Source organism: Schistocerca serialis, chromosome 4, assembly GCF_023864345.2.
Source record: "Schistocerca serialis cubense isolate TAMUIC-IGC-003099 chromosome 4, iqSchSeri2.2, whole genome shotgun sequence".
NCBI lineage: Eukaryota > Metazoa > Arthropoda > Insecta > Orthoptera > Acrididae > Schistocerca > Schistocerca serialis.
Genome location: NC_064641.1, coordinates 623,880,488 through 623,898,114, shown reverse-complemented (window position 1 = coordinate 623,898,114; position 17,627 = coordinate 623,880,488).

Here is a 17,627-nt window from a genome sequence, read left to right as displayed (position 1 = left end):
TTCGGATTTTCTACCAAAGGCATCTCGCATTGAAGTCCGTGCCAAATTTTGCGCGTCTGTAAATTTTAGCCAATCTTTGATTCTTTCTACGTGAGATGTCGTCAGCGGTGCGCCTTAAGGGGCTTATGGAGGCACCATTTAGTTCATGGATTTCTGAGAAAAGCAGAGATAACATGGTTTTTGGACACTAAAACCGAGCTGCGGATTTCAAGACGGCCATGCACAGCAAGTGGCTCCAATTATTCCGCTGCATTTCTAAGATCCTCACTCCAATAACCTGGAAAATTTTCTTAATAATGGGTTCAAATGGCTCTAAGCACTAAGGGACTTAACATCTGACGTCATCAGGCCCCTAGACTTAGAACTACTTAAACCTAACTAACCTAAGAACATCACACACATCCATGCCCGAGACAGGATTCGAACATGCGACCGTTGCAGCCGCGTGGTTCGGGACTGATGCACCCAGAACCGCTCGACCACAGCGGCCGGTGTTTTCTTAATATCTTTATTCGTTTCCGCGATACGGAGGTTCAAAGTTACCCTACTTGTACACGTAAAATATGCAGGCAAAATCCGGTATGAGGTGAAAACGTAGTTTATGAAGTGACGTAGCACGGAAAAATATGCTGTAAAGTGTCTCTATTATCATCAGAAGGATTCTGGGAACACAATGTTGTTGTAGTACTGAAGCACATGCAAAATTTTTGCGAACATTAAATCAGGTCTGAAGTGTAAAATTGTATAGTTCTGCGTTATTTCAATTTCACATACGCAAACTATGAAAATTCTGCTGACCCATAAAGTTCTTTTCATATGATATGCCCTGCTGTTGCAGGGAAAAGAAGGGAACCAACGGGATAAAGCTCCTGTCGGAGGACAAAGAGGTCGAATATGCTTGTGTTTAAAAGACTCTTCACTGAAAATTAGACTACCGGCTGCCTCAGTCTACCTTTCTCAGCACCTTTAAATTTTTTTTCCCAAGACTTATGGCATGCGAATTTGTTCGCGCTTTTTTATGCTGAGAAAGAAGGAGACAGTAGCAGTGGCAAAGAGACAGAAAAGTAATAAATACTGGAAGATAGTAGACACTGGTTGTGGTATAGAAAGAACGAAGAAGACAATGGCAGTGTATGAGAAATAGAGGGGCATAGTGGCAGTGAAACATAGTTGACAGTGACAGAACAGTTTTAGAAAAAGAGTAAGGAGACAGTGCCAGTGTAAGAGGAATAAAGAGAAGGAGAAAATGAGAGCCAGTGACAATGAGAGACAGGTCTATGAGAATGCCAACGAGTAAGAGAGAGACAGTGACAGTGAGAAAAGACAACAGCAGTGGGAAGGAATGATGAGATAGTAACAGAGAGAGAGGAAGAGGGAGACAGTGACAATGAGACAGTATTAATAGGACAGAACGAAGGAGACTGTGTCTGTGAGACAGGGGACAGTGACAGAGAGACACAAAGAGATAACTGCAATGAGTTGGGCTGAATGAGTTAGCGAAAATAGATATGTGGGAGTGGATGGGTATCGGCAACTTACGGCGACGGACCAGTGGGTGTAAGCGGGTAACAGTTAGGGCAGTAGGAGTGATTCGAATATGTTCATATGCCAAAATTTTTGGGAAAATTTCTGGAGGTGCTGTGGAAGGTACAATGAGGCAGATGGTACCCATCTTTTCAGTCAGACGCTTTTAATGAACTTGAACATTTCGTCTTTTTTATGCTCTGATGGAGCGTTTTTCCGCTGGTGTGTTAAAATCATTCTCAGCTGCTACAAGGCCATCAATGCTCCCATCTCCTGCCACTTTTGGTACTATTAACTACTTTCTAATATCATGCCATAGGTTTCATCTTCCTCTACAACTGAAAGGGTTACGATATACATACCATCGTCCTCTGTAGTAGTCCTACGCTTCATTCGTCGACTGTAGCTTTTTAACGTGGGATTTCTACTATATTTTTGTAATCCAATCTTCTACAAAAGGAATGGGACGGCGCATGGTCAAAGATGCGAAGAAAATAAATACCAACAGCTGTAATTTAATTAATTATCTTGTTGGGCTACCAGTTTCGGTGCCTAAGTGGCACCATCTTCAGGCGTCTCTATAACTCTACAAAATAAAGCTTAAAATAGAAAACAAATATGACATGCAGTATCAGTTGTCATTATTTAAAATAAATTAACCATACAAATACACCAGTAAAAAGTACAAGAGGAGAGATCAAAGATATCAAGAAGGTAACGTGAAATGCATGACTGATAGACATTGTTAACAGAGTTGTCGTATACTTATCAACTGTATCAATAAAAAGGTTAATATACAATGCTGACATAATATTACGAAATGAAGCAATAGTTCTCATATTGTTGTAATTAGAGAAACCTTCAATGAAAAAAATATGCTGAGTTATGTTTTACAAACATAGCGGTCGTACTCTTGTTTGCACAAGACGACTGATCACTTTTTTTTCAATGAAGGCTTTTCTAATGACTAAAAACCGAAAACTTTTACTTTATTTTGTAACATTGTAGAGTATGCAGTTTTTGTTAATACAGTTGATGTATACGAGACAATTCTGTGATCAATGTTTGTATGTTATGAATTTCAGTTTATCTTCTTGATATCTTTGATCTCTCTTCTTATACTTTTTACTAGTGTATGTGTATGGTTAATTTATTTTAAATAATGACAACTGATATTGCATTTCAGGTACGTTGTCTTTTTTAATTTTAATTTTGTCGATTTATGCAGGGGCCTAAGATGTTGCCAATGAGGCACCGAAACTGGTAGTCCAACAAAATAATTAATGAAATTACGGGTATCGGCATTTATTTTCTTCACGTCCTTCGATATTAGCTCCTACCGTTCATCTGTGTCTCTTAGGGGCAGCAATTCTCCAATTTTCAGACGTACTCTGAACAGTCACTAAGCCTTCCATTTAATTTTAAGATATATTATAGAACTTATGTACTGAAACTTCCTGGCAGATTAGAATTTTGTGCCGGACCGAGACTCGAACTCGGGACCTAGTTCTGCAAAGTTTGCAGAAGAGCTTCTGTGAAGTTTCGAAGGTAGGAGACGAGGTACTGGCAGAATTGAAGCTGTGGGGACGGGTCGTAAGTCGTGCTTGGGTAGCTCAGATGGAGCCGGCACGGTAGCTCGGCGTGTTCGGTTAGACGGTTTAGCTACCCTCTGTAATAAAAAAAACCGAGTGAACGGATCAACGAACAACCTGAACGTGTGTCATCGGACGTCCGCTACAAACAAATTCAACGAACAGTATAGAACAAAATGAGATAAAAAAAAGATGGTAAGGCACATGTCCGCGAAAGTCAACCGAGTTCGAGTCTCGGTCCGGCACACAATTTTAATCTGTCAGGAAGTTAGTATCAGCACACGCTCCGCTGCAGAGTGAGAGTCTCATTCTGGATCTTATATATTCCTTTTTCATTCCTGTACAGCTTATACTTAGCCTATATATCCAATGTCAAAGTTCGTATAAACATTTATTTCACACTGTACTGAATGTTTTTTAATGATTTTTATGTTGTTACAGTGGTTACGAAAAATGATATGAGCCAGCTCTCCACGCAATACCTACCCTGTGCAAGCTTGTGCATCTCCGAATAAATACTGCAACTTACACAATTTGCATCTGCTTACTGTGTTCATCTCTTGGTCTTCCTCTACAGTTTTTACCCTCCCTCACACTTCAGTCTATTATCAAACTGACGATCTGTCATCCTCCAAGATGTGTCCTATTAACCAAGCCGTACGTTTAGTCAAGTTGTGCCACAAATATCTTTTACAGGCAGTTCGATTCAGTACTACCTCATTAGTTACTCCATATACCTGTCTAATCTTTTGCACTTCCATGCTCTTCTCTCATAAGCGTTTCACTTCCATAAAAGGCTGCACTCCAGACAAATACCTTCAGAAAATACTTCCTAACATTTAAATCTATATTAGATATTAACAAAGCCCTTTTATAAGAAATTCTATAGTCAATGCGCATGTTACATCCGCTCTACTTTAGCCATCATCGGTTATTTTGCTACCTAAATAGCAAAAAGCATCGTCTACTTTTAACGGATCATTTACTAATATAGTCCCTTCAGCATCATGGAATTTAATTTGCTCACTTCCCTTTACCTTTTCTTTTCCTTTTCAAGACATTTATCAGTCCACTATCTATTACTTTTAAATGCTCTTCCAAGACCCATACTATCTAAAAGAACTACAATGACATTGGTGAACATCAAAATATCTATTTCTTCTCCATGAACTTCAGTTCCTCATATAAATTTCTCCTTAGTTTTCTCAGTTTCTAGATTGAATAACGTAGGGGAATATGCTAGAGCACTTTCTCAGTTTCTTCTCAACTACTACTTCCCCTTCATAACTTTCGATTATTACAACTGCTGTGCGCACGAAGTGGCCGCGCGGTCTAGGGCACCCATGGGTGTGTGTGTTGTTCTTAGCATAAGTTAGTTTAAATAGTGTGTAAGTCTAGGGACCGATGCCCTCAGCACTTTGGTCCCTTAGGAATTCCCACACATTTGAACATTTGAACAACTGCCGCCTGGCTTCTGTGCAAGTTGTCTATAATCTTTCGCTTCCTGTATTTTACCCCTGCTACCTTCAGAATTTCAAAGAGTTTATTCCAGTCAACAATGTCAAACGCTTACTCTAAAGTCCACAACTGCTGTAAATATAGGACTCCTTTTCTTTTTTTGTATTCCAGGATCAGTCGTAGGGGCAGTATTGCTCGGTGTTTTCCTACATTTCTTCGGAATCCAAACTGATCTTTCCCGAGTTCGCCTTGTACCAGTTGTTTCATTCTTCTTTAAGTAATTCATGTCAGTATTTTGCTAGTATGCCTTATTAAACTGCTAGCCCGGCATCTGCGTTCTCTGCAATTGGACTGACCATATTCTTCTTGAAGGGTTTTGGCCTGCCTCAAACAAAGTCGTCAAAAATAGTCTGAGAAGTTAGTAAGGGTGTTGCAGGGTAAGTTGTGCTGAGAATTAATTGTTAAGAAAAAATCCGATACGTTGCGCCGTTCCCGAGTTGATTAGGCTTGAAGATAACAGATCAGACCGTTGCGCGCGCAAATTCAAGCTGACCAGATACAATTAGAGCCAGTTATTCTCATAGCATAAATGACAGCAACCGAGACTGCTCAGCCTTTCGCTCGCGTTCGATCCATACTACCGTCTCACGTCCAATTTTTGTACCGCTCTCTTGTTCGGTTTTAGGAAACCAAACTAAGCACACGTTTGGTGACACTGTTTGTGACGGGCCGCTTAAATTCGCGCATGCAGCGGCCTGATTGGCTAATTTCGATGATAATTACCTCAGAAACGGCGCAACGTATAGAATTTTTTTTCTTAACAATTATTTCTCAACATAACCTACCCTGCAACGCCTTGAAAGCATTTCAGATTATTTGTCAACACCCTGTATGTCTTGCACAACGGGTGGAATAGTTTCGTCATGGCTGGCTCTCCTAAGAATTATAATAATTCTGATGGAATGTCGTCTGCTTCAATGGTCTTGTTTCAACTTGTTTCTCTAAAATGGTTCAAATGGCTCTGAGCACTATGGTTCTTAACTTCTGTGGTCATCAGTCCCCTAGAACTTAGAACTACTTAAACCTAACTAACCTAAGAACATCACACACATCCATGCCCGAGGCAGGATTCGAACCTGCGACCGTAGCGGTCACGCGGTTCCAGACTGAAGCGCCTTTAACCGCACGGCCACACCGGACGGCGTAAGTGTTTCTCTCTCTGTCAAGTCACTGTATCATGTATCCATAGGTGCAGCGGAAGTTTATCCAAGATGGAGGGGAGAGGGTGGCGGCCGGTGTGACCGAGCGGTTCTAGACGCTTCAGTCTGGAACCGCGCAACCGCTACGGTCGCAGGTTCGAATCCTGCCTCGGGCATGGATGTGTGTGATGTCCTTAGGTTAGTTAGGTTTAAGTAGTTCTAAGTTCTAGGGGACTGATGACCTCAGATGTTAAGTCACATAGCGCTCAGAGCCATTTGAACCATTTGGAGAGGGTGGCGGACGGGGATCATATGTGAGTTCGTCAGTTTCAAGGAGTTTCGTGTCAGAATAACTAGATTTTATAGGTGTATTATATCCCACAGAACTTTTAGGAGTACATGAGAATTCTGTCGTGAATGAAAACTCCGTACTCCTGTTTCCAGGGAGTGGGGATCGAGTCTAGTTCCATTATTTCTCCCCTCTTGCGTACACCTATGTATTCCTCATCTCAGATTCTTCTTCTAATTGCTGATCTCCTTCTATAATATTGCTTTCAAATTCGTTGCCCTTGTAAAGCACTTCTATATATTCTTTGGTCCTTTCAACTTTGCCTTCCTTGCTTAGTACTGGCTTGAAATCCATACCGTTGCTTCTCTTTTCCCCAAACGTCTGTTTACTCTTCCTATAAAAAAATGGTTCAAATGGCTCTAAGCACTATGGGACTTAACATCTGAGGTCATAGAACTACTTAAACGTAACTAACCTAAGGACAACACACACATCCATGCCCGAGGCAGGATTCGAACCTGCGACCGTAGCAGCAGGGCGGTTCCCGACAGAAGCCCCTAGAACCGCTCGGCCACAACGGCCCGCAGTTTTCCTACAGGTGGATCTCCCCTAGTTATGCATGCTTCTACATCGTTGTCTTTCTGCGCTATATATCGATATAATTTTTAAGACGTCTTCATTCCCTTTTGTCTGGTTCATTTGCGGCATTTTCGTATTTTCTCCTTTCGTCAATTGGATTCAATATCTCTACGGTTATTCAAGAATTTATGCTGGGATTTATCCTATTTGACATCGGTATATCTTGGATGCAGTGAAAATCAATAAGGGTGACAAGTTCGTTGGTAATTGACCTCAATGAGTCACCAGATCCAACGGAGTGATGACGACTGCAAACGTGATGCAGCAGCAGAATTGTGAGATACAAAAAGAAGTGTGTGATATTTACTTCGTTAGGAAGATGCTTAGAATAAATTTGCATTATCAGTAGTATGAAGCGAGATATGTAAATCATCGTTACAGCACACATCCTACCAGAGCTCGTAATTTGGTTTTCGTCTACATATGGGATGCTTGCAAACGTCATATTCCACAGATACAGACAGTTCGCCAGCCATAAGCAAGATCTTATACGGAATTATATGTGTTCCTAAGTTTTCTTTTCATGCGACACAATTACAGAAAATCTAGTGCTAGGACAGTAATCTCAGATTGAGTACGTGACTCGGGAATGCTGATAAAAAATGAAAGGAGTGTATGAAATATAATTGGGATGCAAGAGAAATTGAATACAGAAAGATTTTCTGGCATTTGTAGAGTATATTGCCATATTGTCGGAATCATGAGGAGGCGACTAATTCAACAGTAAAGCTCCAGAAGCAAGTGGCTAACGTAGTTTATAGATCTGTATCGAGATCATCATCGAGAGCACCAAGACAGCTCCCACATGGAGGTCCTTAGAATGAGGGAAAACTCAGAAAGTAGAGAGATTTAAGTCTTTAGATTAGATATAAAATGCTCTGATTAAAAAACAGCTATGGAGCAGCGGATAACCAAGATGAATTTAGCATACAGACTCACTATGAACATGTAGAAAAAGAAGAAATCTTTAGATCAATGCAAACTGATCGACCCTGAAGCCTTATAGGCAACAGAAAGTTTGAATCTTGTGTGAAAGTAATTACTAAGGAAGCTAAGGTTGTGATAGTCACTACGACCACAAATTTTACAAGGGATGTTGAGAAAGTTTGGAAAATATTTTTGCTTAGCAAAAATGACAGGATACAAATTTCAGAGTACCTGGGTAATCAGCATCAAATATTCAGTGCTGAGGACGAAGATGTGGAGCACAAATGCATCGTTCCATATGTCTTAGACAAGTGTATTCCGAGCAAGATATTAAGAGATGTGAAAAAAACAACGGTGTTTAACTGCCGGGTTAGAAAAGCGCTAGGTAAATAAAGAGAGTTCATCACAGGATTCAAGAGAAGTCAAAACCTAGCTGACAAAGGAAAAGGTGAACGAAGCGAAAATAGGCGTATTTAGTGCAAAGAGGGAAGCGTTGACTTTGAAAGTAAAATTTCCTAAACCGATCTGCGTGAAAACCCTAGGAGGTTATAGTCTTACGTAAAATCAATAAACGGTTGGAATTCTCTATTCATTCAGTCAGTGAGCATACTGGCACCGCAACGGAAGATAACAAAGAGTAGGCCGAAATACTGGATTCGATCTCTCGAAATTCTTTCACATTAGAATACGGTAAAAGGGATACTCCTAACGATCATCGTACGAACGTCGTATTGGCAGATGCGGAGATAACCTATCGCGGAACAGAAAAACAACTACAATCCATTCATAGTGGGAAGGCATCAGGACCAGATGAGATACCTATAACATTCCACAAAGATTACGCGAAAGAACTTACTCCCCTTCAAGCAGCAGTTTATCGTAGATCGCTGGAGCAACGAATACCTAGGATCTGGAGAAATGCGCAGGTCATTCCTGTTTCCATGAAGGATTGTAGGACAGACGACAGTTTGTTTAGTGCACAGGTATTATGACGTATTCCACGAGAGCCACAGCGCTGTAGACAACGACGCTCAAGTTGATGCCCTGTTCCCTGACCTCAGGAAGGCATTTCACGTCGTCCGGCACTACCTTCAGTGAAAAAAATACTAGCTTACCGAATATTAGACCAAATGGGCGACTGGATACAAGACCTCCTTACAGGTAAAACTCAACACGTCACTCTTGACGGAACGAAGTCACGAGATGTACAGATAATTTCCGGAGTATCCCAAGAAGTGTGACTGAACCGTTATTGTTTACAATGTATATAAATGACCCAGTAGAAAGCGTCGGAATCTCCTTCAGACTGTTCGCAGGTGATGCAGTCGTTTATTAGAAAGTAGCAACGCCAGAAGACAGCACTGATTTACAGAATGATCTGCAGCACATTGATGGTTGGTACAGGCACTGGCCTGAATGTAAATAAATACAACATACCGCGCGTACATAGGAAAAGAAATCCACTACTATATAATTACACTATTGATGACAAACTGCTGGAAACAATATCTACCGTTAAACATCTAGGAGTACTTGTCCAGAGCGACCTTAAGTGGAGTGACCACATAAAACAAATAGTTCGAAAGACAGACGCCAGACGGAGAACTGTAACTCATCCACGAAGGAAGTGTCTTACAGGGAGGTTGTTCGACCGATTCTTGAATAATCTTCGTCAACTTGGGATCCTTACCAGCTATGACTGATTAAAAGGGACAGAGGAGATTCAACGAAGAACGGCGTACTTCGTCACGGGATCGTTTAGATCGGCGCGACAGCGTTACAGGAAAAGCTCAACAAACTCCAGTGGTAGACGCTGCAAAAGAGGCTTTGTGCATCACGGAGAGGTGTGCTATTGAAATTTCGGGAGAACACCTTCCGGGAAGAGTCGGACAACATATTACTTCCTCCCACATACATATCGTGAAATGATCACGACGAGAAAATTCGAGAAATTAGAGCAAATGTAGAGGCGTACAGACAATCATTCTTCCCACGCGGCATTCGCGAGTAGGGTAGAGAAGGGGAATCAGTTAATCTCGTTAATGTTACCAGGAGTACTCTCCCAGGCATCATTAGGTGACTTACGGAGTATGGATACATGTAGGTGTAGCATTTGCGGAACAAAGGATTCTCCGGAGTATGTTTCCACGACGAAGAATCAGTATAGAAGACGAGTGAATCGAGAACCTTATACCCAGATAGGGAGGATCTAGGTCACCGTCAGTAAAAGAAGGACCATGTTCTTCGGATACGTCCACAGAATGCACCAGCAGAGGTTGACACATCAGATAACGAAGTTTCGTGTGCACAAGAAAACCAAAATATGCTGCACCCAAGTTCTACATATAGATGTGGAAGAAACTGGAATACAGAAAATAGAAATTTACAGTAAGTGAAATTGGGGTTAGAATTACACCCAAAACAAAAACATCAGGAACAGGACTGAAAAAGATTGCAAAGTATAAGCTGGGCAAGGATGAAGACCAGAAGCAAAGAAGCTAACCCAAATTAACGAAAGAAATAGTTGGCCATAAACACTATTTTCAATATATTTTAAATGTAAACACCTGATTCGTCACTGGTATAAGGGTATTCCAGGACGAAGTGACGAAGTCGCGCCGACGTACACTCCCTTTGTCGCAGACTACAATGCGAGTCGCTTTCCAGGTTATTAAATTCTTGTTCTACCAACAATTGCTCACAGGCATGTTGCAGTGTTGTATACGAGATGTTTCTGTAAGAGGACGCAAATATTTAACTGGGCATTGAGGATACTCCAGTGGACAATCTGAGGTGGGGAACCTGGTGTCGGAGAAGCCAGCTTAAGGAGATAATAGGAATAAAATCACATTACTGTGGACTTTTCTATTTATATTAGTTGCAGTTAACAGCAAATACCATCACTGACCACCGCAATGGGCGTACCATTTGTACTGTATCTTACAAAATGTGCTGAAACTGACGGCCATCAACCTCAATGCAAGTATGACATCGGCGAACAAGTTTCTGACGCACCATGACAAATATGCCTGGTGTGTTTCGAATCACGTCACAGGCAGCTACAGTTCTGGCACTACTTACATCCTCGTATCCACTGGGGTCGCATACTCAAGTAACTTTAGATATCAAATGGCTTTGAGCACTATAGGACTTAACTTGTGAGGTCATCAGTCCCCTAGAACTTAGAACTACTTAAACCTAACTAACCTAAGGACATCACACACATCCATGCCCGAGGCAGGATTCTAACCTGCGACCGTAGCGGTCGCGCGGTTCCAGACTGTAGCGCCTAGAACCGCTCGGCCACTTCGGCCGGCTAACTTTAGATATCCACAGAGGAAATAATGAAGGGGACTCAGGTCAAGTGACGTCGCAGACCATGGAATAGGACCTCCAGTTTTAATCCAGCGACCAAGATATGGCGCATTGAGATGGTTGCGTACATCCACGCTGCAGTGAGGTGATTCACCGTCATGTTGTATCCACATACTCTCACGAACAGCCAAGGATACGTTCTCCAAAAAATCAGGCAGAACTCTTTGCACGAACCTCGAGCATAGGGGGCCATTCAGGTGGCCAGGTAGACTTCCTAGTAGTCAGGCTCGTCCTCCTTGTTTCCTTGCAGGAAATAAAGAACGTACATAAACAGCACAGTATGTGTAAACTTGTACGCATGTTAGTTGCAAATAAGCTGGAAAACAGTAATGCTACACAAAGCTGTAGGCAAGTTTACTTCCGTATCTTGTTAAGCTGGCTTCTCCGATACCAGGTTCCCTGCCTCAAATTGTTCAGTGCAGCATTCCTTATGTCCTGTTACATTTTTGACGCTCTTATGGAAATACTCTATATATCTTCCACTGACAGATTTTCCTCCTCGTTGCGCTCTAGCCCAACCCCTACGTAAAGTAGCAAGCTTCCTCACTGTCTATCGAAATTATTGAGCTATTTAGTAAGAACGTCAATAAATTGTTATCCACCTATGCTTCTACAAAGGCCCACAACGTGTGCATTTAAGATATCTCTGGCATGTATATGACCGCGCTCGACGCTAAAACGTTGCGATGAACGCGCACCAGAACTTGTTATCAAACTGGCCAGAACTCCAGGCGTCTCATAATGTATAGCACATATTGGTCCTACACTTTGGATGAGAGTGTTGGCATCCACTAATTATGATTCAAGGACCGCTCTGTGTTTCTGGACGTATTATTGCATGCCAAACGTTACGCCCACAAAATTTCTTTCCCATCATTTTGTACGCTTTCTGAGATGTAGTCTACACGGCATCAAAGAAACGCTCTCCTGAAGTAATGGATCGTGGTCTATGGGTATTCGCGCCTTGTAATGAATTCACTCAAACCTTTCACTGACGTAACACTTACGGGAACAGATGTTCGTCAGTGGGTTCGTTGAACTTCCTGAAAAATTTCGGGGATGTTCTAAAATATTACATCCGACAAAAGAATAACGCAACATGCTCATTGACTGCTATAGAGAACCGCACTGTTACGCAGAAATTTTGCAGTTGTTTGTTTCATTATACCAACTTAATTTTTGGTTTTGTAAATCCAAATCCACCCGTCGGACTTTTTCCTTTTGTAATCACGCCTTTAATACAGACTGAATGCGTAGTTTCGTACAATGTACATATCATTTATTGATACCTGGTAGCTACAAAAAATTACTAAAAAGAAATTATTATGCTATAACAAAGTAAAACAGGTAGTTCCTACCGCCATAAAATTACTGTAAACCTGTGAAGAAGTTACACAACTATTGATATTACTTTGGTACCATAGATGTCATGAGTGAAATCGGTACAGTTGTGTTTACGTTCATTAACTGGAGTGCATCTAAATTATAGGTGCTTGTTTCTGCTACTGAGTCCGTCCTCAAAATACCTCGGTCAAAAACCATTGTATGCTGGATTCCTTGGCCATAGCGCAGCACGTCGGCAGCGTTTCCACTGTAACCAACGAGTCCACAGTTCAGTGTAATGTTTTACAACCCTCACCTCAGTAATCACTTGCTTCAAGGCGATGGAAGTTCGTAAAAGAGTCTCATTCACTGGTCGCCGACCTCAGTTGCTGTTTCTCTGTCGGTAGAGAATGTTGTCTCGCCACGATAGTAACACGATTACGTATCGTCGAATGCGTTGTGGAGTCGTCCTTGGCCTTCCTAGGTACGACGACTGCAATATTGTCCAGAATGCGCCAGGTCGACTCGTTCCTCAGTGATGCTCTGATATCCAGCGTCCTTACTGAGTAGCGACCACCACCCACTGCGTCTTCGTAGAGCACACAGTCCCACAACGTGTGTTCTGGAGTGCTCGCAGTGGTGCAAACGCAACTGTCATTCATCTGTCCTCTGATTTTGTAGAGATACGCAGCATACAGGCCATGAGGAGCCAAGTAATGTCAGACTGTAATCTCCCCCCATACTAACCAGTAATTGCAATAAATGAACGTGATCGTGTATGTCTAATGAGGGTGACTTTCGACAAGACAGTCGTCTCCGAAGAAATTTTGATCGGTTAGTGGAGAGCAGTAATACACAACAAATCTAATTCAAACAATACAGAAGTTAATTAATACGTTCGCTAGCCCGATTGGACACTGTCTCTCCAGTACCTAATCAATAACGAGGAGAGCAATGAATACGTAACCGACATAAACGTTTTCTGGGTATGGTACCGCGTCATAATGTAAACAACTATTGCTGCTGGAGAAAAACCCACGTTTCGGCCACGATTGCAGCGGCCATCTTCTGGGTCTAATGGTGACATTAGTTTTTTACATTATGACGCGGTACCATACCCAGAAAACTTTTATGTCGGTTGACTCTGACCACGGAAGCCTACGCAATTATAATACGTAACCGTTTGGCTGTACGTGTGGAAACAGAAGGTTGGCACACGTATCTGACAACAAAATACGTTTCGAAATAATAATGAATAAGGAGAGCAAATGTCTTATACCGTTAATACTTAAGTATATTAATTTGGGACAAATATTTAAACTTGTTACTGAAAAGTAAATGATTGTTGCTACAACAGTAATTAACGTAATCTCAGATTAATGTTTTACTTACAAGCACTAGATTCCTGGACATGGGAAGCTACATGGTTTTAATATATTGTAACTGCTACAAAAATTTACGGCGTCAAATAAGCAACTCTTGGCTTTCAACAGACTGACAACGCCGAAATACGAACCAAGCCAGTACACTATTTCACTATTACCAAAAACACAAATATGAAATACGTGAACTTAATTTATTCTTTTCTTAGCTTCTAAATTGCCAAAATTTCTTTAATTTTAAGTTACTTTACTTTGTCTTCTCTCAGTTAGCAAGAATGAGATTGACTCGGAATATTATTGAGGCTTCGGTATTGGGTGCGATATTCCTCGATGGCACGGTGACTACCGAACGGTACATCTACATCTACATCTACATTTATACTCCGCAAGCCACCCAACGGTGTGTGGCGGAGGGCACTTTACGTGCCACTGTCATTACCTCCCTTTCCTGTTCCGGTCGCGTATGGTTCGTGGGAAGAACGACTGCTGGAAAGCCTCCATGCGCGCTCGAATCTCTCTAATTTTACATTCTTGATCTCCTCGGGAGGTATAAGTAGGGGGAAGCAATATATTCGATACCTCATCCAGAAATGCACCCTCTCGAAACCTGGACAGCAAGCTACACCGCGATGCAGAGCGCCTCTCTTGTAGAGTCTGCCACTTGAGTTTGCTAAACATCTCCGTAACGCTATCACGCTTATCAAATAACCCTGTGACGAAACGCGCCGCTCTTCTTTGGATCTTCTCTATCTCCTCCGTCAACCCGATCTGGTACGGATCCCACACTGATGAGCAATACTCAAGTATAGGTCAAACGAGTGTTTTGTAAGCCACCTCCTTTGTTGATGGACTACATTTTCTAAGGAATCTCCCAATGAATCTCAACCTGGCACCCGCCTTACCAACAAATTATTTTATATGATCATTCCACTTCAAATCGTTCCGTACGCATACTCTCAGATATTTTACAGAAGTAACTGCTACCAGTGTTTGTTCCGCTATCATATAATATACAACAAAGGATCCTTCTTTCTATGTATTCGCAATACATTACATTTGTCCATGTTAAGGGTCAGTTGCCACTCCCTGGACCAAGTGCCTATCCGCTGCAGATCTTCCTGCATTTCGCTGCAATTTTCTAATGCTGCAACTTCTCTGTATACTACAGCATCATCCGCGAAAAGCCGCATGGAACTTCCGACACTATCAACTAGGTCATTTATATATATATTGTGAAAAGCAATGGTCCCATAATACGCCCCTGTGGCACGCCAGAGGTTACTTTAACGTCTGTAGACGTCTCTCCATTGAGAACAACATGCTGTGTTCTGTTTGCTAAAAACTCTTCAATCCAGCCATACAGCTGGTCTGATATTCCGTAGGCTCGTACTTTATCAGGCGACGGTGCGGAACTGTATCGAACGCCTTCCGGAAGTCAAGGAAAATGGCATCTACCTGGGAGCCTGTATCCAATATTTTCTGGGTCTCATGAACAAATAAAGCGAGTTGGGTCTCACACGATCGCTGTTTCCGGAATCCATGTTGATTCCTACAGAGTAGATTCTGGGTTTCCAGAAATGACATGATAAGCGAGCAAAAAACAAGTTCTAAAATTCTACAACAGATCGAAGTCAGAGATATAGGTCTATAGTTTTGCGCATCTGCTCGACGACCCTTCTTGAAGACTGGGACTACCTGTGCTCTTTTACAATCATTCGGAACCTTCCGTTCCTCTAGAGACTTGCGGTACACGGCTGTTAGAAGGAGGGCAAGTTCTTTTGCGTACTCTGTGTAGAATCGAATTAGTATCCCGTCAGGTCCAGTGGACTTTCCTCTGTTGAGTGATTTCAGTTGCTTTTCTATTCCTTGGACACTTATTTCGATGTCAGCCATTTTTTCGTTTGTACGAGGGTTTAGAGAAGGACCTGAAGTGCGGTCTTCCTCTGTGAAACAGTTTTGGAAAAAGGCGTTTAGTATTTCAGCTTTACGCGTGTCATCCTCTGATTCAATGCCATCATCATCCCGGAGTGTCTGGATATGCTGTTTCGAGCCACTTACTGATTTAAAATAAGACCAGAACTTCCTAGGATTTTCTGTCAAGTCGGTACATAGTATTTTACTTTCGAATTCACTGAACGCTTCAAGCATAGCCCTCCTTACGCTGATTTTGACATCGTTTATTTTCTGTTTGTCTGAGAGGTTTTGGTTGCGTTTAAACTTGCAGTCAAGCTCTCTTTGCTTTCGCAGTAGATTCCTAACTGTGTTGTTGAACCACGTGAAGGTTTTGGAAGCTTATTTGATCCCCATCATCGAAAGTGACCCTGATTTCGACGAGATGTGGCTCATGCAAGACGGAGTTCGATACCATCGAAGCAGGAGAGAGTTTGGTGTAATGGAGGATCCCATTCTGGCTCTGGGGTACGTAGAAGCTACTGGCATGGGCCTCGATTGGTCGCTGTATTCTCCGGATCTGAACACTCCTTTTCGTGGAGCTATATTAAAGACAAGGTGTACAGCAATAACCCCGAAGCCGTTGCTGAACCGAAAACAGTCATTGAGGAGGTCATCGACAGCATCGATGTTCCGACACTTCAGCGGGTCATGCAGAATTTCGCTATTCGTCTGCGCCACATTATGGCCAATGACAGCAAGCATATCGAACATGTGATAACCTAAATCCGAATACCTGTAGTGACGTTACATTTTGCATAAAGGTGTGCACAGGCCGTAGTTGTAACTAATTTACTTTTTTTCATATAGTTCAATAATTGTAACCCTGTAGGGGACATGACTGAGTAGAACGACAACATCTGGTCCTACAGTCTGTACGTACAACAGGTATTATTGAAATAAAATTCACCCGGAATGTCATTGGGAATGCCTCACAAAGTTTCTAACGCGAACGAAAAGAGAACAGTCTTACAGTTCGTTGCAGATGTTAAGCCGTCGTCTTCGTTGTCGTCTGCTTTGTCGTCTGCAATGCTCCCACTGCCCCATGTAATACTGCGGGAACACCATGATTCGCAATGACCGATGATGGTATAGGATCTTGATGTTATCGGAGCCTCTTACATCTGTCCGCACTCGTCACGCTCTTGGTGCCTCGCTAGTAACAGCCGCCCCCACAGTGCCCACCACTTGGGTGCGTTCACTCTGACGTCTAAGAACCAAGCACGTCTCCTGCGCGCTCTGCTCTGAAGTCACACTTGCATCCAGAGACAGTGCTCTCTGCCAACGGTATTGCTTCTCCTGACGTCCCCTAAAGTCATTAAGCCAGAATAGATACATTATAATATAAAATAATGTATACTGGTTAAAGCGGATATCAAGTTTCTAATTAACACATATATCTAAGATTTGCACAATAAAACAAGGACATTAGATTTACGATAAACATAATGGGCAAAATTTTTAGGTAGCACATCTGTATTACAGTGTCACAAGTCCGTTCAACAGTTGAAGAAATCTCAGCTTTAGACTTTCCATATCGTCAGGAATAAATCCATATATTGTCCTACCTGTGCCTGAAGTGCCCCAGTCTCTTTGCCACAGTTGTAATTTATGATCTATTAATTTTTTGGTATTGTTCTCATTTCAAGTGTCCTTCGCACTTCCACTCAATAGCCTTTCTATAAGAGGCTCCATTATTTTCTGATTTCCTTGTTCAATGGGCGCATTCCTAGAATACACATGTGGCAAGAATGCACATATGGACGTACCAGTACTGAAAATGGCGTCTTTCCTTAAAGAGGTGCACTTTTTAACTCGTCAGGTGCGAAACTGCTCTCTACTTTTATCCATACACATCCTGTTCCCATATTTTTAACTACAACTGTAATCAGAGTCAGAAATATAAGTTAGCAAAACATCACTGAATACTTCAGCGTAGCGACAATCGTTACTGTTTCTGTCTGTGGGG